This window comes from Coturnix japonica, chromosome 13 (assembly GCF_001577835.2).
Source record: "Coturnix japonica isolate 7356 chromosome 13, Coturnix japonica 2.1, whole genome shotgun sequence".
In the NCBI taxonomy this organism is placed as follows: Eukaryota; Metazoa; Chordata; class Aves; order Galliformes; family Phasianidae; genus Coturnix; species Coturnix japonica.
In genome coordinates this window covers 11,452,759-11,475,954 of record NC_029528.1, presented here as the reverse complement: position 1 = coordinate 11,475,954, position 23,196 = coordinate 11,452,759, and the positions used below count along the sequence as shown (strand labels likewise).

Sequence of the window (23,196 nt, the reverse complement as noted above, 5' to 3'; positions counted from 1 at the left end):
TCCTCAGAGATGAACATGGAAAAAAGTGCTGGCTGATAGATTCTGAAAGTTTCTGTCTTCTTTCCCAACACTCAAATTCATTAAAAATACATTAAGCACTGGGAACCATTCTCATACAAAAGAACAGCAGGTCGCAGATGTACATTCATACGTTGTCTCTCATCTGCGTTTCAGTTGCTCTGTTTTGCACAGAAGTAGGTTTGTTAGAGTTAGAAGTGTGTGGATCATTCTGTGTGTGTTGTTCAGATGCTTAAATACACATACATGGTGAAAAGGGGGTGGGGGTGGGGGGTGGGGGGGTGGTAAGGTAATTTTAATAGACCTAAGTCAAGTAAATTTAGGCATGTGAGTAAATCTACTGAAATCACAACACTGAGACCAAAGTCAGTGATTCCGATGCTCAGATATGGGAGATGAACATCCTGCCTCTATTCCCTTGGAGGAGCAAAGCCACTTTGAAGCTGTTTGCCAGCAGGAGATCTGAATGCAGGATGGACCCTTGATCAAAGATGTGCGCTCCCAAATGAGGCCTGGGGCCAGAGCAAGGTGTTTGAAAGGAGGATGGCAGAATGGGCTTAAAAGACTCAAATATGTAAGGACAGAATGTCCTGTCACCTGAGAGTGGCTCATTATTCATGAAATGCCAACTTTTTAATGCTTATAAACAGCAGTGTGTTATCCTTCCTTCATTAATTTAAGAAAACATCTGGAAAGAGCAGGTATTGTTTGAAGCATTGAAGTGGCATGAAGTGGCACGTTGCTCTTCTCTACTTGCTTTCCATGCCTATTTCATACTGCCTTTCTTCCTGCTCACTTTTGGATACGTTCTCAAATGTTAGATCTTGGACAGGACTGGATTGTATTGATTTTTAAGTATTTCCCCCTCCCACCCCTGCACCCACCAAATAAAAAGGGTACCTTGAAACATGAAGGGATATTTTGTATAACTACAAGGCAAAGGAGGCTTTAGTTTCATGATTAGCCGTGCATGTCTTTTTAATTTAAGGACAGAAGATGAACTCTAGCTGTCCTCATTCCCTAATAGCAGGGTTTTTATGAATATAATTAGAATTTTCTCTCTTTTGCTCTATCATCTGTCCTGCTCTTTTTGTACTTCTTAAGATTTGTTTAGAATTGTAATGATTTCAGTTAGAAATAATATTCATTTCAGTTCCTGTCTTTTATAGTATTGATGGATGCTGTTAAAGGACAGCTCTGCTCTGCTCAGAGCTGGCTGCATTTTAGTAGTGCATGAAAAGATTTCTGCATAATGGTAGACAATGGACTTGCCAGCCTTGAAGAGGGGCAACAGGGGGAGTCATCTCTGTGCAGTAGTTATCACCATAGTACTACTCTTGTAAAAGTAGACTGAATGGGTGGTGTGTTCCCACTTCATGTAACCACCAAAGTACTGGCCTCTCCTGCAAAGAGCAAAATGCACAGGTGCACAGAAGACATGGCAAATCTCAGACAGGTTTATGAATATCAGCTAGATGAAAGCATAAAAATAATAATACAAACTTCCCCAAGCACATCAGGAGCCAGAAACCTAACAGGGAGTCTGGAGAGCCAGCAGGTGCCCTGAAGCCCATGAAAAAGACTAATTATGCACATCAGCCCAGGTCAGAAGTTCAAGCAAGATACCTTACCAGAGCCTTCCCTGTGGGGGATTAGGCAGAACTGCCTTAAACTAAATTGCTGGTAGAAGAAGTCTAGGGATGAATGAAAAGAGACACGAATAATAAAAATTTCCATGAGCAGATGGGTTTTGCTCATGAGTTCAAGAGGAACTCAGATACGAAATTACTCAGCTGTTAATGGGGGGATGTTAATCTGTGGTTTACATCATCCTCTGCACAGAGGAAGCCATGGTATGTGGATTTTTCTAAATGCTGCATGGGAAGGGAGCCTGGAAAGTTTCAGGCTAACAGAATTTCTTTTAAATCTATTCTAAACTCTTTTGCTCTTGTTCAGTCAAGCAAGCACCCAGGAACCCAAGGGCTGTCCACCCAAGTGAAAGCCTCCATCCCACTCTTCTTCCCCTCAGTGACAAGAAGGCACAGCTCATCTGCTGTGGTTAGGAGCAGAGGAGGAAACTATCCCAGTTCATTGCATCTCACTGGGATTTGTTAATGTACAATGCCTTACAAAAGGCTGTTTCTCTTGTAAAAGGTGAGTTTCGCAAGGGAAAGATTCTGAGATCCTTCAAGTAGATGTTGCTTGAGTGCTGCCAGCTCTTAGCTCTAGGCAGGACTACACTGGTGAAATGGATGAAATGAAAAATGGCAGAAGATTCCATGTATGAGGCAAAAAAACTGCAGTGCTTCTTACATATCTTTTCCCCTCAGTGCTTCTTTCCTGTGAGCTGAAAGCTTACCTTAAATCACATTTGACTTAATAGGCAGATAGCATCACAGTGCTCACGGCCATTGCCTGTATTCCTTATTCCTGTGGATTGCTTCTACAAACAGGTCAGAATCGTAAGACTGAATATATTAAAATCAATGTATTCACCTCTGCCAGGAGAGGTATGGCTTAACTTTTCTTAAGTTGCTAACCCTACCCCATCTTTTCTCTACCTCTCTCCACTTGCTATGTCCAAATACATCATATGTGAGCTGACAAAAACATCATCCCCCCACACCATATTCTCTGCATGTGGAGAACACAGAACACTTGTCAGATCAGCGAGCGTTTATAAGCATAAAAACAGATGATAGTTCTGTCCTCTCTAGCTGTGGATGAAATGAGAATTAGTTAATTGCCTAATTAGGAATTAGGGAATGGGAATGTAGGGAGTTAGCCTAAGGACTTTATTTTTCTGCTGGAGGTCTGGTGTTTCTTGTTACCATCCTTAATTCCTTTCTGAAGTGTTGTCCCTTGACAAAACACCTGGTAACTGAGAAGATACCCAGAGCAGCAGAGTATTTTTCTTTGCACATGTCAAATATTGAGTGTAGGGGTGTTAATCCTTGTATGCACAAAGCAGAGTGTACCATGTCTCCCCTCAGATCCCTCCCAAAGGGAACATGTAAGCATGTGGCAGGCTATGCATGGTGTGGAAATATTTGTGTTTTCAGGTGTACTGGTATGTTGTAGAAGGTCTTCTGCTTTGTTCTATGTGTATGCATCTGGAAGTGTGTGCAATGGGCAGTACACAGGGGGGAATGTGCAGGGAAGATTAGCAGCCAGAGCACACAGCTCTGAGGAAGAGGAATGACAGAAAAATGGAGTGGAAATTTACAGCTGCGGCTGGAAACACTTGAACTGAATCAGAGTAACCTCAATAATTCTACTCTCTGGAAGATGCTACAAACGACTAACCCATTTCTTCTGTCTAATGAATAATGGAAAAGGCACTCCAACATTACTAATTAGGAAAGATTTTATTCTGGAAGACTTTAATAAGGAGTATTAATAAGCATCAAGTAGACCAACATTACAGAAGCATGAAGATGTGCAGAGAAGCTTAAAGTGCAGGGCTCTGGCAAACACTGCCAGTGAAGGAAGCTGAACAGTCCACCCAAAGTACTGTATGGAAAAGAGGCTTCTTACCCAATTCCTAAATCTCAAGCTACAGAAAGAGGTACTGAGTTATCTTCAGAATTTTGGGGATAGTCATTTTGAATTGTACTCACAATTAACAGACCACTTGTCTCAGAGTCTCAAGGATTAAACTTTCTGGATGTTCATTTTTGGCGAGCAAAGCAAGGAAGTGATGTTTTGACTATACATCTCAACAGAAATAGCAGTGATTGCTATCTGCTAGAGCACTGCAGTTTATTGAAGGCCAAAACGTACTCGGAAACAGTATGTCTGTGAAATACTGCATCAGCTACTAAATACTGCAAACAAGACATTGTCTTGCAAGGCAAGAACAAGCCAGGGGCAGGCAGGCTTGCCACTGGCATCATGCTTCTGATTGTCTGAGGCACATGTACAACAGCATCTCATTTGGAATGGATCGAATGTAATGCAAACACGGCTCAAGATTCAGTCCTGTCTGTCAGATACTTACACACAGTGTTTCTCCCTTTAGGAAAATCTGTTTTCACAAAGATATCCTAACAAACGTACCTGCTGGTACACGTGCTTAAGCTCTGTATTGGAAAATCCTTTTGGATGGAGCTTTTGATTGAAAAGATGCAGGCCCATCCCTGATGTGATAGTTCTCTAGCATTAATATTGAATTTCCTTATAGCTGTCACTGGAGAAGGCTCTCCTGTGGAACAGTTCAGCTTAATCAAATACAGATCTCCAAAACAGACCAGATGTGTCTGCCCTCCCCAGTCAACTTTGTAGATGTCTAAGATTAGACAAATGAGTCCCTGCACTACATAGTTCTAAACCACATTGCAGTTACTGGTGTTAATAACTTGGCAGCAAGGTGCCCTTGATCTTAGTTATTCTGCATGTATAAATATTTGGTGCATGAGTAACTCAAACCCATTAACTGAGGCAGTTATCTGTGGTCTGAATTGATTTCTTATCCCTGGCCAGTGAGTGTTTTTCTAAGGCTTGCCAATTGACTACTGCTTAAGAAGCTCATCAAAATGTCAGGCTTAGTTTGAATCCCAGCCAGAATAAGAGCAGTTCTGTCCAGTCCCATGTTCTGCATGAGACCCAGGGAGATGCTGTCACGAAAATCTCCAGAAACTCATTTAGGTTTAAAAGATATCCCACCTGATAAAATAAACTGCTGTGAATAACTGCTTTTTGTTCACAGGTCCTCATGGCAAGAATCTTTCCTGAGCCTGAACAACTTAAGATAATAGATTTAATTCTAACTGGACTGGAGATTTTTCTCCATTGTAGATCACACTCCTGTGTATCATTGCTGTTCGCTTACCATAAACTAAACCAAAAGATCTTTATATAAGAAAGGGGAGAGAAAGGCATGGTGGCCATTGTGGATTTTCTTTCTGCTGCAAGCCTTAATCTGATTGAATGGCTGCCTATCACTGAGCTATCAAGTTTAATGATGAAGAAAGGAACAGAAATGTGCTTTTGGCTGGGATCCTTATCTAAAGGCTGTGATCTATGTCAGGAAGATTGACAAAGCTTGTATTCATGGGATTTATTTATGCATACTGATATGTACAGTCTGGGGACAGACTACTTCTAATGTTGCTTTCTTGGAGACAGATGTCAGTGCTGTTCACAGAAAGGTGCTGTTGTGGACTGCAATGCTCTGACATGCTGTCCATCTTGTCATCTTGAATATTCCTCCCCTGGATTAGCTCTGTGCAAGGTACAGACAGGGAGATACAATAGTATATCTGTATATGGGCTGCACTGTGGTCTCTGAAAGTGAAGAGGTGACAACTTCCAAGCAGGAGCTGTTGTTGAAGCCACTGACCTAATAGTGTTTTAAAGCCTGGTGTTATTTCAAGTTGGCAATAAGAACCCAAGAGTCAAAGGCTAGAAGGAGTTAACATCAACCCTGCATCTTGCTTCAGGATAACTAGATTTGAAAAATAAGAGCACCAGGAAACTACGAGGAGCATAAATAAATGAAGCAAGGGCAAGTCAGTCACCCTGGAAGACTCCCTCCCACTGAACACAGAACAATCTATTTCAAATGACTGGACTTCAGACTACCTTTAATCTGTTATTTCCCATCTGCCTACAGGGGAGCATCACTGTATGTTAGAGGTTGGTCTGTCTCTAAAAAATCCATGTGAATAGTAACTGTCCAGTTATTTCCAAAACACTTCAGTCCTATCTAGCTTGTAAGTGTGTTATCTTATGGGACAGGGCTGACTGATGCTGGCTGATAAACATATGGACAGTCTTCCAGCTGTGGGGCACAAACTGAACAATAGTAAAATTCGTTGAGAAGGGATGCTTTTGGGTCTAAAGCAAAAGGAATTTGCTGGTGAACTTGCTTAACTGACTTCCTCATTGCCTTTGACCTTGGCTCAGTGGCACCTGAATCTGTAATACTTTGAATCCACACTAATAGGTGTGAATAAGCAAAAATTGTAGAGGCATCTCTCTGAAGCATGACAGGAGAGTAATGTCTTTTTGCTACTAGTGTAAGTGATAATAATCTCACATCTTTCCTTTAGTTTCCTTGTCCTTCAAGGTATCTGTTAGCAAATGCTGTACTTAAGCTAATGGACACCACCAGCACAAGCTCCAAGCCAGATAAACCCCAACTAAACTATTCTGTGTTATTTCAGGGCCTTTTAATACTCTGATCAATATGTACAGAGGTTTCTTGCAACAGAAGTAAATGACTGTTAACTGAGAGAGAATTCATTAGTTTAAGCCCATCATGATTTGACTGCAGGCCACAGCCATACCCAATGCTGTCTGCTTTCAGTCTGCTCATGGGTGAATTGGCTCCATGTTGGCAAGGTACAGTGGCTTCTGGAAGAGTTACCTGGACATACAACTCAGAATACAAATCCACTGACCTAAATTGGTTAGATACTTAAACAGAACAGGAGCGGGAAGGCAGATAAGAATTTTATTATGGCCCTGTAGAAGCAAATTGAATTCAGTCTCAGCAGGTGTACTGCTGGATGCAATGGCCTGGATTGTTTTGTTAGTTTTGCTGGAGGGTAGTGCTTTAGCCTTGCTCATCTTTAATCGAGAATAAAGAGCCCATTTTATTAGTTACTGTGCACAGATTTTCCCTCTTGCAGGATATTTAAAATAATATGAATCAGCATTCAACTTGAAAACATTAAAAGACTTGGAAAGGAAATTTCAAATAAGTGCATGGAAGGAAATAAAAAGTGTGATCAATTTAACTGGAAAATGCATTACCCATGTAAGTCCTAAATATCTGCTGAGTGTGGAAAGGCTGATAAAAACAAACGGATCAATAGAATTAATTAACTGGGAGGCAGTGTGGTCTAACAGAAAGGCCATAAGGATGGGAACAAATCCGCCTGTGATTTCAGCTGGTACTGCAGTACAGAATAACTAGGTGTTTAGGCTTCAGTCTCTTTTTAAGGCTGTCTGGAGGTTATATGTTTTCTCATCAGTAGGTCTTAGATCATCAGACATCTCCCCTTTGACAGCACCCAAGATAAGAGTATCACGTAATCATTGTGCTTCCAAAGAGTTCTCAAGGCAGGTAGTGGAAAATCAGACTTCAGAGGCTGAAGATTTGAACTGTGCTCTGGTGAATGCAATGGCAACCTCAGCCTCTCCATTGAATAGGAGTAGAATGAAGTTCTGTCCTCAGTTCTGCAAAATTAATTGTCTTAAAGTTACTATTCCTTGGGTCGCTGTTTCCAACAAGGAATGCACTACTTGTAGGGAAAACCTGGTATGCTGTACGGTTTAGCAAATACACCACTTGTAAAGAGTTCTCTCTAGATGAAGCTCGCTCTGCATTACATTCTCCTAAAAGTGCCTGGTTTCCATGTTGGCAAGGTAGCAATGAATTCATCAAGCTCCCTCCCTGCCAAAGCCCGTCCATCTATCATCAGCAGAACTTGTGGCACCCTGGCCATGAGACTGTGCTTTAGTAGAGCGAACAGAAGAAATGGTATAACAGTAGAGCTAAAAGCTACAGGAGACTTGCCTATTATATTGACTTATTGCTGTTTTTTCAAGCGTTTGAATTTTCATCTGGATTTTAGAGCCTTTGAAGCTTTAGGCCTAAGCTTCCAGGGAGCTTAAAAGCATGACCTGCAGTAGAGGTGTGCTTGAGAACCAAAGTAGTGGAATATCTCATCTACTAAGCACTGTCCTACATCTGTATCCTTCTTTCAATACCATCATTTTAAAGCAGTCTTGTATCCTTGCCACCAGTAAATCCATTTCCAAACTGTTATATTCTATATGCTGTGTTTATTCAGATTGACTCAAAATGCTATTTCTCCACGCTGGGATCACAGCTTAAAGTCTAACTGCTAGGCAAATCTACAGTGATATAATGTCTTCCAATGCATTTGAAAGTGTGTGTATGGAGACAAGGTCTGGCAGAGGCAATAAGTGACTGAATCTATAAAGGAGCAGACAATTTGCAAGGCTGGCAGCAGATTACTCCTACATTAATCACCAGCTACCCCATCTATAGTACAAGTTCTGTGTATATGACAGTCCTTTGACATCCCGGATGGTTTTTAGATGCCAGCCCTTTGCACTTCAATAAAATAATCCAAAATCATCTCTGTAGCTCCTTCAGCTTGACCCCAGTGGGGTGATTTATTTCTGCAAAACAGCTTTACAATTCATCTTTGCCTTGTCCAGCCTTCTTGCCAGAAAATAAGAACAGACCTTATCCCTCCCTCAAGACAGCAAGACAAATCTAGAGCTGGAAAGCTTGAGAAAGCTTTTTCCCTCTGCATATACCTGCCTCTTCCATGGCTATCATCAGTACAGTTCCTCCTCTGCCTCTCCCTGTCCTCCTGCAAATCCAAACTGCAGTTCTCGGTGAACAAAGCTTATACCAAAGCCATTCTGGGGCTCTGCAGTCAATCCTATGATTGGCTGTCTTGAATCATTCAGACCTAAATGGGCAACCAGCAACCAGCCTGGTCACAGCGCTGTCATCCAGGGCCATGCACAATGTGATTTGTTCCTGAATATTTGCTCCAAGTTTATTTATTTATTTACTTATTTTACTCTGATGTTCTTTTCATCCAAACTGTTGAGTTTCAGAAGCCTTCACTGACTGTTTCAAACATACGAGGGCTGCTCCAAAAGCAATGTCTCCTATTTATTCTGTTGGCCCATAACATCAGGGGTGGATATCAGAGGTATGGCAGCAGAGGTTGAACCTTTCCACCAATATCCTGTTGCATTTTGTTGCTGTGTGACACAATGGCATCTGACATGCAAGTGAGGATGAAGCAAAGGTGTGTCATCAAATTCCTCTATGCAGAAAAAAATAGCACCCATTGACAATCAATTTCAGAACATTTATGGAGACCAACCAGTCAAACAGTGGATGTGAGCACACTGCAGTTTATGCTCACTTTATAATCTCACTTCATGTGTATCAAATTACCTTCAGTCTCTTCACCTCAGGGCTCCCCCAGAACATCCAAACTTCAGCACTGGAAGCTTGCCACCAAAGATCTGGTAGCCAGATGCAGTACAACAGAACCCATATTTTGCTCCACTGTCATCAGTTGTGCATAATCTCCATTGCTAGTCAGTAATTCAAATGCACATTTGCATTTTTGCATGCATAACTGTGTGCTGATTAGCATGATCAAGGTTGCAAGAAGGTGGGGCATAAAAATGGACCACTTTCTACAAAGCTCTATGCGGTATTCCTTATTCTGGCAGTCATTAAGCCTAAATAGGAACAGTACCAATGTTCAGAAGGCCTAAGCACAGTTAAATGCTGTTGCTATGTTAAGACCTATCCTGACTCAACATCTGACTGTGTTACTTTCTTCATGCCAGGCAGTAGTATTTCAACTGCTTTTACTGTGCAAAAGTAAAGGAAAAGTACTGTCCTTTTACAGTAAGCTGGTTTTACAGGTGGTGCTGAAAGATCTTATTTTGGTCTCAAAATTAGAATTTCTGAAAAGGAGCATCTGGCATAAAACAAAGGGGTTCAATTGCATTTTCATGGCTGAACAAAACTTGTGGCTGCAAGAGACATTTGGAGATGGTTGTGATCTCCTCTGGGGATGTCATAGGACTGGTTATCCAGACAGCAGTTGTGAATATGTGGGGAGTAGTTAGGGCATCTAGCACGTCACTGAATGTGAGGATGTCATCAGGCCAAGGCTGATTTCTGGATTCACTCTCTCTTTTGTGGAGAAAAAAGGAGCAAGGGCTTCTCAATCCTTGAGTTGGACAGAAGTGAAGAGAAACCCGCAGAGATTGAAGCAGATGACAGAGCATTTATTTTTGACAGCTGGCGGATCAAGCAGACCTGATAAGTGAGAGCTTTCATATCTTGCACATGGGGTTAATCCTATTTGGAGGGGATAAATGAAGGAGGAAAAATCTTGTAATCAGAAGTAGCAGAGCAAAGTGAGCATGGCAGTGGGAGAAGCCTTCAAAGGCTTTGACAGAAATGGACATTTCTCAGTTCAATGGACTCTCCACCTTAATATCCTTGCAGCTGTTTTAGAACAGAGCAAGAGACACAGAAGCCACACAGAGCTCATCTCCCTCCACTGACAGCCAGATACTCAAGTTCCCTTTTCCCCAGTGTGATGGTTTGGCTGTCTGCATGCACTGTCCCAGTTTGTCCATGAGCATAGGGCAGTTAAATGCATTTGATAAATACTTCAGTCACCATCTTGAGCTAAATAAAGATCAAAGGTAAATTTGCTTGGAGCAATGAGTTGTGAATCCTGAAAGAACTATATTAGCATCAACAGTAGGATTAATTAGTCTGCTATTGAAGCCTTTTGAATACATACACAGCCAGTTCATGTCAGCTTTCCTTGTTTTTCTCAATGCCTTACTGGTTGTGCACCCCCTCTGAGAGAGGTATGCTATTTTCATATCAACTTGAGCTCTATTTTGAGAGGGGAAGGAATAACTGAGCAGGCCGGGCAACTGGGCTGTGTAAAGAACAGATAAGCTTTCAACAGTGTCCTTTCAAGCTTTTGTGGAAACCGGAGATAACAGCTGAACAAACTCTTTGTAGGAAATTTGTAGCATACAGGAATGGAGTGTGCTGGTTCTCCATGATGGGATGTCAAGAGGAGTGTTCCGTGGGTGAATGTGCTCATAAGAATCAGGGTTATCCTGGGAGCTCTGCCCTGAAGTTTCCCAAATTCCATTTCTTCAAAGACTTTGCCTATTCATCTCCTTCATCACCAGGCTGTAGGATCTCTGTAAGATAGGCACTGAACTGCAGATTAATTGCTTTATAGACAAAATGCCAATCGATCTGAATGTCAGTGTAAAGTCATTTTTTTTCTTCAGTTCTACTCGAGCTTGTGATGAAAACCTCAGTTTATTAACAGAACATTGACTCCTGTGAGGTTTCTCCAATATTGTATCGCTCACTTATTTGAAGCAGTATGACATGCAGATTTGACACATTCCCACAGATGAATGGTGTGAGCTACAAAACGCACTTTGTACTTTGCCGACAGTAGAATGCAGGAGTCAGGTTAAGGTCTGAATCTGTAGGATGGAGAGCAGTATTTCCTCCCAGTTACCTTTATCCAGGCAATGCAATAGTAAGGGAGGGATGTGGATACAGGATTCTTGGCTGAGGGGATAGGCGAAGGAAAGTGATGCAGAAAACGACTGTCCTATCTATTATTATTTTAAAATGTTGATTGATTTTCCACTCAAAATGAACCTTCCAGTGAGACCAACGCAACATATAAAAGAATAACACAATGGATGCTCATCTCCAGGGGCATCTGTTCAAATCTTAGCTTCAAATCAGAAATTACAAATAAATAAATAAATAAATAAATAAATAAATCCTGTCTGTGTTATCATAGCTTCAAGCACACATAGCATGTGTGCCTCATAAAAGCAGCAGATGACTTGCAGTCTGTTCAAAGCGACCCTTGTGCCTGCAATGAGGTAGGGCAGAATTAGGGCAGACATGATAAGGTTTCCTAGCGCATCAGTGGAGCCAGTGCTGTTTACTTGCTGATATAGCCCTGACATGGATAAATAGTATTCTATTGCTTGTGTTTGTAGGCCAGTGTTGCAGCTTTCCCTTTAGCCTGTTTCAATTCCACGCAGCCTAAAAGACCCTTATCTTTAACACCTCTTTGCTTTTGGGAACTTTATCAGGGTGTTGTGACTTAAGCCTTGTTTTCAGAAAAGCTGCTTAAGAAACAAAAGAAATAAAGTCACCGGTGAAACAAAAAGTCTGAAATTCTGGAGTTTCACACAGGAATGGTGAGAAATTGAAGGGTTATATCAGATGCATTAAAGGAAATGCAAACTACTTCTGAACATCGCTTTTCCACTTGACATCAATAATTCAACACTGCAACTGTAGTAACTTCAGCAGCAGTGATCATAGCCAGAATAATTGCCAGGAGTGAAGCTTTTACTAATTATACTTGGAAGCTTCAGGATTTTCAAGTAACTTTCATTGTCTCTCCATCATTCCATTTAAGCTCTGTTCGCTGATGGCGAGTGCACACCTGAGATATGTGTGAAGGGGAGATCTCTGTGCTGAGCTGAGGCAGCTGTGACTTGGAGAGGAGGTTCATCTTATTCACAGGAATAAAGAAGATACTGAGGAGTACCACACTGTGGCAAGGCTGTCAAATGAACAGGACGAGACAAGGAAAGCAGCCTTTACAAATGTCCCTTCTGCAGCGCTGACCTTGGCTGTGTCTCATAGGGTGGCACTCACACTGAGTTTGGTCTTGCAGTGATTAAATATTAACGCTCTTGACTCAAGAGAGAGAAATCTGCGGCACTTCTGGCAAGGTAACAGTAAACACAAACAAGTTTATCCCCATTAGGTAAATCATTTAAGTTCATTCTCAAGTGTTCTGTTTAATGAACCCTAATCACTTCGCAAAACTTTCTGTGTATATTTGGGTGAGCCAAAAATAAATCCAATGTGTCTGAATTCTTAACTATACCCCAGCAAATACTGCCTCTTTCTCAGTTTGCTTTAAAGCTGTTGCTTTCAGAGCAGTACTTCTCACTGATTCTCTGCCAGGTTTAGCATGTCTGTTTAAAGACTGACCATAGAATTCGATACTCCATTCAGATTCAGCAATTTTTGTTCAGCACCTCATAAAATACCAGGCTCCCTTTTAAAGTATGTAGAATGATTTGTATGGCAGCAGTAATCCTGTGAACTCTGAATGCTGAAGAAATCAAAGAAAGCAGAGGCAGTAAAATACATGCAACAAAACATCCCTGTGAGTATATGTGCTTCGTTCAGATACACACAAGTTGGGGGAGAACCAGGTGTTGCTCAGGTGACAAAATCTGACCTTGGTTCAAAGGTCTGTCCCTGAAACACTGTACGCATATTAACAGGATTTTAAAGCATTTTTACATTGCGTTTTAAATACTTAATGTGGGGAAGGTCAGACGTAATCATAAAACTTGAGAAAAATATCTTGTACCTGCCAGCTGGGTAAGTACTGCGTGCTGAGCCCTAGGGAGAAGATACTGAACCTGAACTCTGGAACCTGAGGAACATCTTGGCTCCTGTGCTGAAGGGAATACGTCCTAACTTCAGCTCTGAATTACTCTGGTACCAGGGAGGTCTCTTTATCCTGATGGTAGTTGAGGCAGGCTGATGTTGGAGGAGCGTGCAGCAAATGAAGCGTTGTAAAGAACAAAACCATGTAATTCAAGGGGTAGGTTAAGAGCACTTGTAGTCAGGTTTGGGGTGGATGCGAACACTGGACTGTCACTTGTATTAGTGCAACAACTGTCTCTTTCATCCTGACCTGACTTGAGAATTTCACCAGTAAGCACAGGGAAAGAGAATATTACTCTACAGATTTAAGTTAGAATTAGTGAGTAGAGTCAAACAAGAGTCCCTCTGAAAAGCTAACCCTGCAGCAGGCCTGAATGGGGTTTCTCAGCAGTGACTTGGGAAAGCAAGGCTTGTGGTCAGTCTCTGCTAATCATACATCATTGGCATCAGCTTCCATGTCCTGATGTCCACCTGAATGAGCAATGCCAACTCAGATCTGCAAGGAACTCTCCTACTGATTACAGAGCCCTCAAAGGCATTTCTGAAACCTGTTACCTGCTGGTGCCATAGAAACATTTGTGTACTTGCAGCTACTGCAAAGGGATGAAGGGCATCCAAATTTTCTTGCCTTACAGATTCAGTGTGCAGACTGCTACAAGACACTTGGTCCAGCCAGCAGCCCCTACAGCTCATAGTGGTTGGGTGTGCTCAGAGTTGGCCAAAACACACTTGGCATCTGGTCCTGTGGTGCCCCATCTCACTGCTTTAGAAAGCACTGGTATTTGCATATCAAAAAATAATCATGGTTAATAGGAGTGACAGATACTTATTACTTCTCATTTTGAACACAGGACTAATTGTCTTCTCTCCCTTGTAAGCAATTTAAAGAAATGCTGGTGCAGGAAGAATTAGATAATGAAGCTCTTTTCATCCAACGCTTACATGTAATTTACTTCTAAATCAAATCCCCTGGGAGGTGGCACAAGCTGTGACAGCGCAGAGAATGTTTAAATGGTTTTGGCAAGAAGTCAAAGAGGAAAACTTGCCACAATTCAATCCTGCCCCCCAAAGTGGGTAATATTTCAGAACAGGGGATGTAGGGGTGGGTGTTAAACACAGGCAGCTAAGGTCACTGATCAAAAGGAGCTGGTGAGGAGCGATTCACACATCTTAGATGTCTGTTTATTGTGATATTTAAGTGCTATTATTGATGGAAAGCCTATGGAGAAGGTATAGGCAGAATTACATCAGTTGATTTATGTTCCATCTTAAACTCCAAGAGAAAACAACTTCCTTCAACAAGCAGTACAAAACCTATTGCTTGACTATACTCTTTATAATTAACACATATCTCATATAGAGTCCCATTATGGGGGGAGGGGGCATCTATCTTCTGCAAGGCTGCTTTGTTCAGATCAGGATATAAGTAAAATCTGATGCTAAAAACTACAGAACAAGCTCAGTTTAGCCAGAGTTAGTAATCATTATTTCTCCTTCACTTGGGGAAGCGATGTTTAGAATAACCTTATATCAGGTTATTCTTTATAACCTTCTTAAAAAGTCCTTTAAGGAGTGCAGAAGAATCGGGCCTGCTCCTTTTTGAAGGCTTTGAAGAGAATGACCTCCCTGCATCTGAAAGGCTCTTCATAGATTTCTTTTTTTTTTTTTCCAGTACTCAAAGATATTTTGCCAAGAAATGGTTGGTCAGTTCTAGCCACTTAATTCCTGGTTGTAAAGCACAAGCAAAGGGAGTTCATCTCCAAAATGGTCCTATGCAGTCTCCCTTTGTTACAGAGCTCCGTGCAGGCTCTTAAATCAGCCTAATTTCATTCAAGTCTTACTCTGCAGCTGCTGTTAAATTGAGTCCCCGAAGAGAATATAAGTTTGGAGGCATAAGAGGGCAGAACAGAGAATGTTCCTTTAATTGTTATTATCCACCACTCAGAGTCACTAGTGTAGAGGAGTAATTAGGGAATTGTGGTATATTTCAGTAAAAGCACCATTTTCCTCCCTTCTCTCACTTCTTCCGTGGAAGCCATATTTCAGGGTTTGTCATGTTTATAAGCCCTAGCAAGAATCTCATATGCAATAATCCCCACCTAATCATATCTTAACTAAGGCTTTTCTGCCAAGATTTATGGTAACTGAAAGAAGGCCATAGTAAATAACCATCACAGCGAGACATCAAGGCTGTGCTTGGTGCTGTTTTCATTAACACCCCTTTTGCATCTGGCCCAGGAACAATTGGTTTGTTCTCTGCTGCTACCCAGGAGGTGAAGTTCCCAGTGCACTGCAATAAACAGAATTACTCAGGGATCCCCAAAACATTATGCAATGCCTCTGACATGGCAGGGAACTGTGCCAGCATCACCCTGAAAGAACAGACAGTACAAAAAGGCTGAAGGATGTGACTTAACAGGCTGCTTCCCCACAGGCACAAACTGCAGGGGGAACTGAAGGGAATAAGATTGAGGCTTGATAATTATTTGGGCTCAGAACACAGAGCTGATATAACCACTTTCTGACATGTCTGTATTACTCGTATGGCATGAAAGAGGAAGAATATCCGCATGATTCTGTAGTTTGCAGCCCGGCTGAACTCAGCACAAACTATTTTAACTTATGAATCACAGCTCTGGACCACTGTTCTTTGTCCAATAACCTCGCACATTTCAGCTGGAAATGACATTTTCTATCAGTTATGGGAACAGTGGTTACCGTAGCCTTGCATAACCGCTTAAATTAGAGAAAAAAAAAAAAGCCTATTTCAGAAGTAAATGGGAAAGGTTTGATTTTTGGCAAATTTAGCCTAAGCTCCCTTCAGTGCTGCTTCTACCAGCAAACAGAGAAGGCAAAGCTATGGGTACAGATGCCTCCAGTCTTACTAAGCATGTTATTTGCCTGTTGAATCCATGTTGCTATCAGAGCATTTTATCTTCCTGTTGGTAAGAATTGGTGGTTTTCTGCTCTCAGGCTGCACAAAACCTATTTTCTCCAGGGTACCTCAGAGAGGCTGAACTTCTGTGGGATCAGCACAGCTCTGATAAATCCAGTATCTCTGCCTTCCCATCTGTTAGCTGCTCCTCAGTCTGGATATCTGCCTCAGTGTTTGAAATTCATTGGATATACTTCTGTAGTGAGCAGACTTCAAATCACTGCTGCTTTGCTGCTCGAGCTTCATTCAAGAAGTAAGAGCAGTTCAAGAAATGAGGATAACCTCTTTCGCCTGAACATTTGTTACAACAGAAAACTTCTAAACACGTCCAACGCTGTGATTCTTTTTCAGCTGTATCAGTTGCATGCTGATGCAAAGTTGTTGATTTAAGGACTTCGGGGGCAGAACAGAATCCATCACTGGACTTGGGGGGCAGAAGGCAATAATGGACCTGTGGGGCAGGATGCTGTGGCTGGACTTGTGGGCAGACTGAGAGCTCTAGACCTGGACTTGGGCGGCATAGTGTGATGAATGAACCTGGGGGACAGAATGAGTGCACTGGACTTGCATGGACTGGACTTGGGGGGCAGAAGGTGATGATGAATGGATTTGAGGGGCAGAATAACAGCAGAGGACTTGGACATGGGGGGCAGACTGAGCTGAGTGCACTTGGGGGCAGAGTGAGGGCACCTTCCATGGGGGGCAGACTGATGAGGGCTATGGACTTGGGGGGCACAATGCAATGAATGCACTTGAGGGGCAGGATGAGATGGGTGGACTCGGGGGGGCAGAGTGCAGGTACTGGACTCGCACTTGGGGAGCAGATTGAGCTGAATGGAGTTGGGGGCAGAAGGACTTACTAAACTTGTGGGGTAGAATGGCAGCTCTGGTCCTGAACTTAGGGTGCAGAATGAGATGGGTGCACTTGGGGGGATATTATGTAGGAAATGGGGTTTCAGCTTTTTCAGTTTCCCCTGACCTGCAAGAGACATTTCCTCACTCAGAATAACAGAAGATAGATTGAGTCACTTTGCAAGTTTTGGTTTCCTTTGTCTGCTGAATTCAGCAGCCCTTAGTGATACTAATAACGTGAAGATCAACAAAATGAAAGGGTGAAGCTTGCACTGGCCTTAATACCTGTAAAACAGGCTGCATAAAGACCTTTTTCCCCTGCAACTTCTTTTATAGTCTTATATACTTTCTGCAGGGCTTTGGTTTCGTGATGTTTTTGTTGTATATCAATGTCTACTTCCATTTCTGTTCCTAAAAACATTAAATCAGCCCCACAGCTTTCTGGAACTCTTACCTATTTTTTTTTTTTTTTTTTACTATCTTTTCTCCCTAAATCAATAATCCTCTGCAGCAAAGTCTTATTCCAGATAAGAAAACAGTATCTACAAAGCTGTTGTATTCAGTGATGCTTAGCAGTCCTGATACAGCAGCATATTTCTGAGGGAGAGACAGTTAAATCCTGAACACCCTGCAGTGGTTTCTTCCTGTCAAACATTATTTGAGATTCAAGATCTTGGAGCAGTATTTCTATGCAGAAAAGTGCCGTGCAAGTCCTTGCTGATTGATCACATAAGGCTTTTTCATACTACTAAGATGCATCCTTGAAGGGAGGACGGCGTGCAACGTTTGTTATCTCAAATCGTTTAAAACAAAGGTTCAATCCTTCAGTCTTTGATTCAACGGAAGATTGTTATCATAAAAATAAAAAATAAAATAAAAAACAACATGGAAAAGGAGCAGTAGGGGAAGGAAAAATAATAAGGTGTCAGGGTAGTGTGAGAAATGCCCTGGGGAGGTGGCAAACACTTGTGCAATTAGCAGTGTGAAAATGGCAGATTTGTTAGTGATCTCCATGCATTATTAAAAGCAGCAGAAACAAGAGCTGCCCACTGTTCCCTCTGCTGATAGGGATAGGTTCCTTATTTTTTCCTTCCCAGCTGGTCACTTTCTGACACGCTGGCTTTGTTTCAAGCCTGGCTGAGGGAAGCATCCTAAGCAGAAGCTCTGAGCATCAATTTTGTTCCTTGGCAGGCACTATCAGCACTATCACCCCTGCCCCAACCCAGATAAGCTAATCCGTGCTTGGCTGGCAGAGCTGGGCTTGGTGGTGGAGCAGCTTCAGGCCCCATGGGAGACAGTTGTCCTGCACCTTTTCTGTGTATTACCTTAATCCTTCACAAGCTTGTCCTCAGCAAACTCACACAGGGATGGGAGATGTGGGTGAGCAACAACCTTCCCTCCTGCGCTCACAGCCAATTTGGGCTATCCATGTTATCTCCCTGCTGCCAACGGGGCCGTTCATATCCACCAGCTTCCTTAGAAACAGGGATGCTTCCATCGTCCCTTTCCCCGTGCCAGAGATGAGCCTGCTCTGAATACTCCCAGCTCCTCTCCTTCCCCAGTGCCAAACCTCAGCCTTGCCTCCTCCTAGAGCTCCCCATTACAAATCACTGCACTGTTTTCAGATCTGCTATCTGATCTGAATATGATATCGTTATCATATATCATATATCTATGTTATCATCTGCTATATGATAATACCTGCTGCACCCTGCACCACGGCTTTCCTTCAATCTGGGATGCTTTGAAGCACAGCTAATGAGAACTTAATAACGACACCATCTGGGCGCTAAACTACATCTTCTCACACAATTTGTCCTGCTAACAGCACTGGTATAAGGAAGCGATACATGCGCAAACATCATAAAACAGAATAGTTGCAACTTGTTAGGCTGGTGTAAAGAACATTCTAGATTGCAGCAAACTGCTCTCACAACAGGTTCTGCACTGTTCCATCAGGAAGTAAACCATACAAAGCACAAATCTTAAGTGAGAGAAAATAGCAAGCTAGGAAAGGAAAGGCATTACTGAATTAGCAGAGGCAACAACAGCAAAAAGCCAGCTGTCTCGAAGCTTGCAAGATGGGACAAGACATATTGGGCCTCCTGGATATGTATGTTAAATTCTGATTTATTCTCACAAGAGGGAAAGCATCCTTTGTTCGTGCTTATTCAGTAGCCTCACAAAACAAAAACTAATTAGGTCAGTTCAGCTCAAAGAGGAGCTGTAATTTGCTGGCAGCTCAGCCATTACAGTTAAAAGTAGTTTATTATGCTAGACAAAAACATGCTACTGTGGAATCACCCTATACAATTAGGCCTTTAGTGCTGCCAAAACAATGTTTTTCATTAGTCCAACAGATGCAGGTGTTTTCTCTGAGTAAGTCAGAGCTGCAAAGGACCTCAGTAATGTGAGTGCAGGCTTCTTCCTGCATGTACAAGGACCCACAAACACCATTGATTTTTCACAGAGGAAAAAAAACACTGCTGCAACTCAGCCTCTGTCTTCAAAACACTTTGACAATTGTAACAAGCTGGATGGATTTGTCTGAAGATGGCTGGTTTTGCCTACTGGGGGAACAAGATTTATCTGGCTGGCATGGAGATGCATTGACAAAAACCCATGCAAAAGAGGAAAGATTTCTCTAGCACAGCTTTTGCAATATAGACTTTATGAATTGACAACAGGGTTTAATCACTGAGTAAGCAAAGTTAAATTCCAACCAAGAGCAGTTCCCATTAGTTCTCAGGCTTGTACTCAGATGCTTTATAGAGAGGCTACATCATAGGAAAATACTACAGTTGCTTCAGCTTTCAGGAGTGTCTAGATACGATAGCTCAAAATACTTTAATATGTTGCTAAGTTGTTGCTCTGTATGCAGCCCTTGAAGGCAAGCACAAACATAAGCCCTTGCAAGATCAGAATTTGAGAAATAGGCCTGCAAGCTCCAGTCGTGGTGGGAATTGGGTACCTACCGTGTAAGCTGCTTTCAAAATCATATCATCTTCCCTATTCTCTATTAACCTGCTGAGACAGAACTGATAGCAAGATGTATTTGCACTGAACTTCTTTAGTGATGTATACATTAGGTGCATTCAGAGCAGTCAAGTCATCCTCAATACAGCCACCGTGTTCTTATTCTGCTATCATCACTGCGCTGTCACGGGCAAAGATGGAAAGTTGGTGTCAGCTTTAGTTCTGTAATTCCTGGAGGCTTAAATTGGTTTAAGATAGACCTTTCACACCACTGGGATGACTTCTAGATTTGTGCCTTTGGGGAGAAGAGGTCAACATGAGTTTTACAACAAGGAATTCATCTGAAAAAATGCTGTCAAGGTTCATAGACCCAGAACTGGAAGTATTCAGCTCCTTGCTAATTCACATAATTCTTGCTTAGGAACAATGCACAGAAAATCTACCACAGCTCATCTTCCTAAAAATAAAACAGTAGATGTAACCCAACATGCCTGAGCCCCTCTAAAATGTACACTGAGTACACAGTATCTGGAACATGTTACTATGAAGAGATGGGTAATCGCACCCAAAAGGGGCTTGTAAGTATCTGAACATCTGAAATCTGGCAGTTTATAAACTTTCACATTTGGGCTTGATTCAGGATGAGACACTGTTGATGCTGATGGGCATAACTATAATTGCAGAGATGCATTGTTTGCAGGAGTGTTTGCTGACTGCAAAAGTTCTCAATGTTGTTTGGGAGGCTGTCTGCTCCTCCTTTTAATTTTTAGCTGCAGATAACTCAGAAAAAGATCTTTTACCTGCTGTTGAGCATCCATTAGCAAAGACAATACTAGAGGTCTGATGCTGACTGATCACGGATGCAGAACGAAATGGGGGTAAACCAGTTAACAAACCACATGGCAAATGTGGCCATAGAATCACACCAAGGTTGGAAAAGATCTTCATGATAATCTAGTCCAGCTGTCCACCTATTACTAATAGTGCCCACTGAACCACATCCCTTAGTACAACATCTGAATGTTTTGTTAACGCCTCCAGAGACTGTGACTCAAACACCTCCCCAGGTAGCCCTTTAGAAATAGGAATGGGGAATAATTGCACTCAGTGTGGAAAGGAGATTGAAAGTAGGAGCAACTGAGGGCTGGGTATTGAGGTGCGCTGCCCAGCTTGTGCTGCCTCACTGCCACAAGCAGCCAGATAAAAACCTGCCCCACCAGGAGCTGAGGGGCAGAAGGGCAGGGATGTGATGAATCCCCACATGGGCTCTGAAAGAGCTAAACAAAACAAATCCAATCCAGGACACGTAGTAAGGGAAGATGAACATTTCTTGAGGGCGAAAAGCATAAATACTTTAACGGCATCTGATAGTACAAGCACTATTTCTGGTGAAGGATGTAATAAACTGAAAGATTAAACGTATATCTCCTCACTATGAAACAGGCTGAGATCGCTTGCCGGGTACAGCAGAGGGATTTGCACAACCACATGAGCAAAAGCAATTCCACCTGGGTTTCAAGCTCAATTTCTGCTACTCAGATACATAAAATTATCTAAATCCTATCTTGCAATTGACAGGAACCAGGACAAGGTCAGTTAATCACAGCAGAGCAGAGGAAGGAGGGCAGGGTTATTCTGATACACACAATTCAGAAACAAGAGCATGTTTGCCAGGGATTCAGCTGATCATTGCTTCTTCTACTTCAGTGTTGAAAGCAGCTGTGTGGGTGTCATGGTGTGGGAGGCAAGCACAAAGAGATGGAGACTTAGCTTAGCTGGGCTGCCATGCAGAGGGCTGTCGTGAGGCTGAGGTTTGCTGTGCTTATAGGGAGTGGAAGAAGAATTGCTGCAAGTAATTGCAGGGCTCCGGACTGCAATTTAGATGTGAACTGTATTAAAAAAGCCAAATTCTCTTAGGAGGAGGACAGTGAGCAGCTGGAGAATTTTAAGAAGGAAGAAGAAAGGTCATATTTAATCTGTTAGTCAGAGAGTTAAGATTTAAATACTGAAGTGATTACAGAATCCATTCCCTTGTCTCAAGGTAGGATCTCTTACACCTCTGCTGCCCCTGGCAGATACCTGCTAACCTGTTGTTAAAGTCCACTCAGCAGCAGCTTGCAGAAAGCCTTCTGTACAGCTTGACCACCTATGGAAAGCATTTCCTAGTGCCTCACCTACAACACACCAAAGTCACTACAGCCAACTCCTGCTGGAGCTAGCACAAATGCAGATACACTCTTTCTTTGCCATTGCAGCTCTCATGAATATACAGCATTCAGTAGCAACAGAAAAATCAACACAATGGAATGGGTATTACAGGAGATGGAATAACAAGGAAACTAGAGCAATAGAAAGGTATCACAAAGCAAAAGGACTCACCCATCTCTGAAGACCCAGGCTCAGAAAGACAACTCCACAAGAGAGGGGCCTCCAACCAGAGATCCTTCTCTAGTGGAAGTCAGCCCTTAAATGAGGTCTAAGAGAGATGAAGTGGGGCTGCAGACCTTCTGCTCACACAGCTGAATTGCCTTCACCTGTGTTCCCAGGGCTGACTGGGTCCATTCCTCAGGTGCTCAATCAGTGGTTCAGGCCATGATTCAACAGTTACCATACAGTAACATTCTCATTTTTTTCATGCATATTAGTCTTTTATTAGGCATCAGATTTTCTAGATATAGACAGCACTTATTTGCTTCTGTTTGATCTGTTTCCTTTGTGCAGCGCTCAGAGCACAGGTGACTCCAGCCGTAGCCTTTCTACAACCAAACAAACAATAGTTTGAGCTTCTGTCACTCTTTTGCCTTGTGTATTCCTTCTTGAGGCTGGCTTTTATGCCATGGTTAACATAGCATGTAATATGCAATGCCATAGAGGTGATTAAAAGAAACACCTCAGCCTTCCTAGGCCTGTGTAAGAGTGACACAAACCTTCTTACCCTGTGTAAGAGCTATCACTTTTCCAGTCTGTGTGCAGGGAAGATGTGTAATGGTCCCATCATATAAAGCCCCTCTGATACCAAATGCCTTGGCAGCCTTTCCTCACCCACAATTACCTCTAGGATGAAGCAGCCCCCTCCCTCTTCTCTCCTGCTCTCCAGTCCCTCTCTGTGCTGTTGATGTCCCAGAACAGCTGCACTTTAAGCTGGGCAAAATGCAGCTGAAAAAAAATCAATCAGCCCTTAGGGACAAAAGTCATTCTGCCTTTACAAAGTCAGCTTGATTGTGACAATATTTTGTTTAGAGCAGCAGGACTATCCCAGGGTCATTTGTACATTTGGGTCTTCAGTACATCAATAATGGTATCTGGGGAACAAAGCATCCTCTTGTGCTAGTAACAGTGCTAACTATTAATG

At 42.4% G+C, this 23,196-nt stretch overlaps 1 long non-coding RNA gene across 1 annotated transcript; it reads right to left on the bottom strand.

Annotated features, from left to right (window-relative positions):
• Positions 1-9,802: 9,802 nt before the first annotated feature.
• Positions 9,803-22,979, bottom strand: LOC116654067. The gene is made up of 2 exons (XR_004308941.1): positions 22,897-22,979; positions 9,803-10,770 (listed from the first exon to the last, which is right to left on the bottom strand). It is a non-coding gene; the product is annotated as an uncharacterized LOC116654067 (long non-coding RNA).
• Between the last annotated feature and the right edge of the window lie 217 nt (positions 22,980-23,196).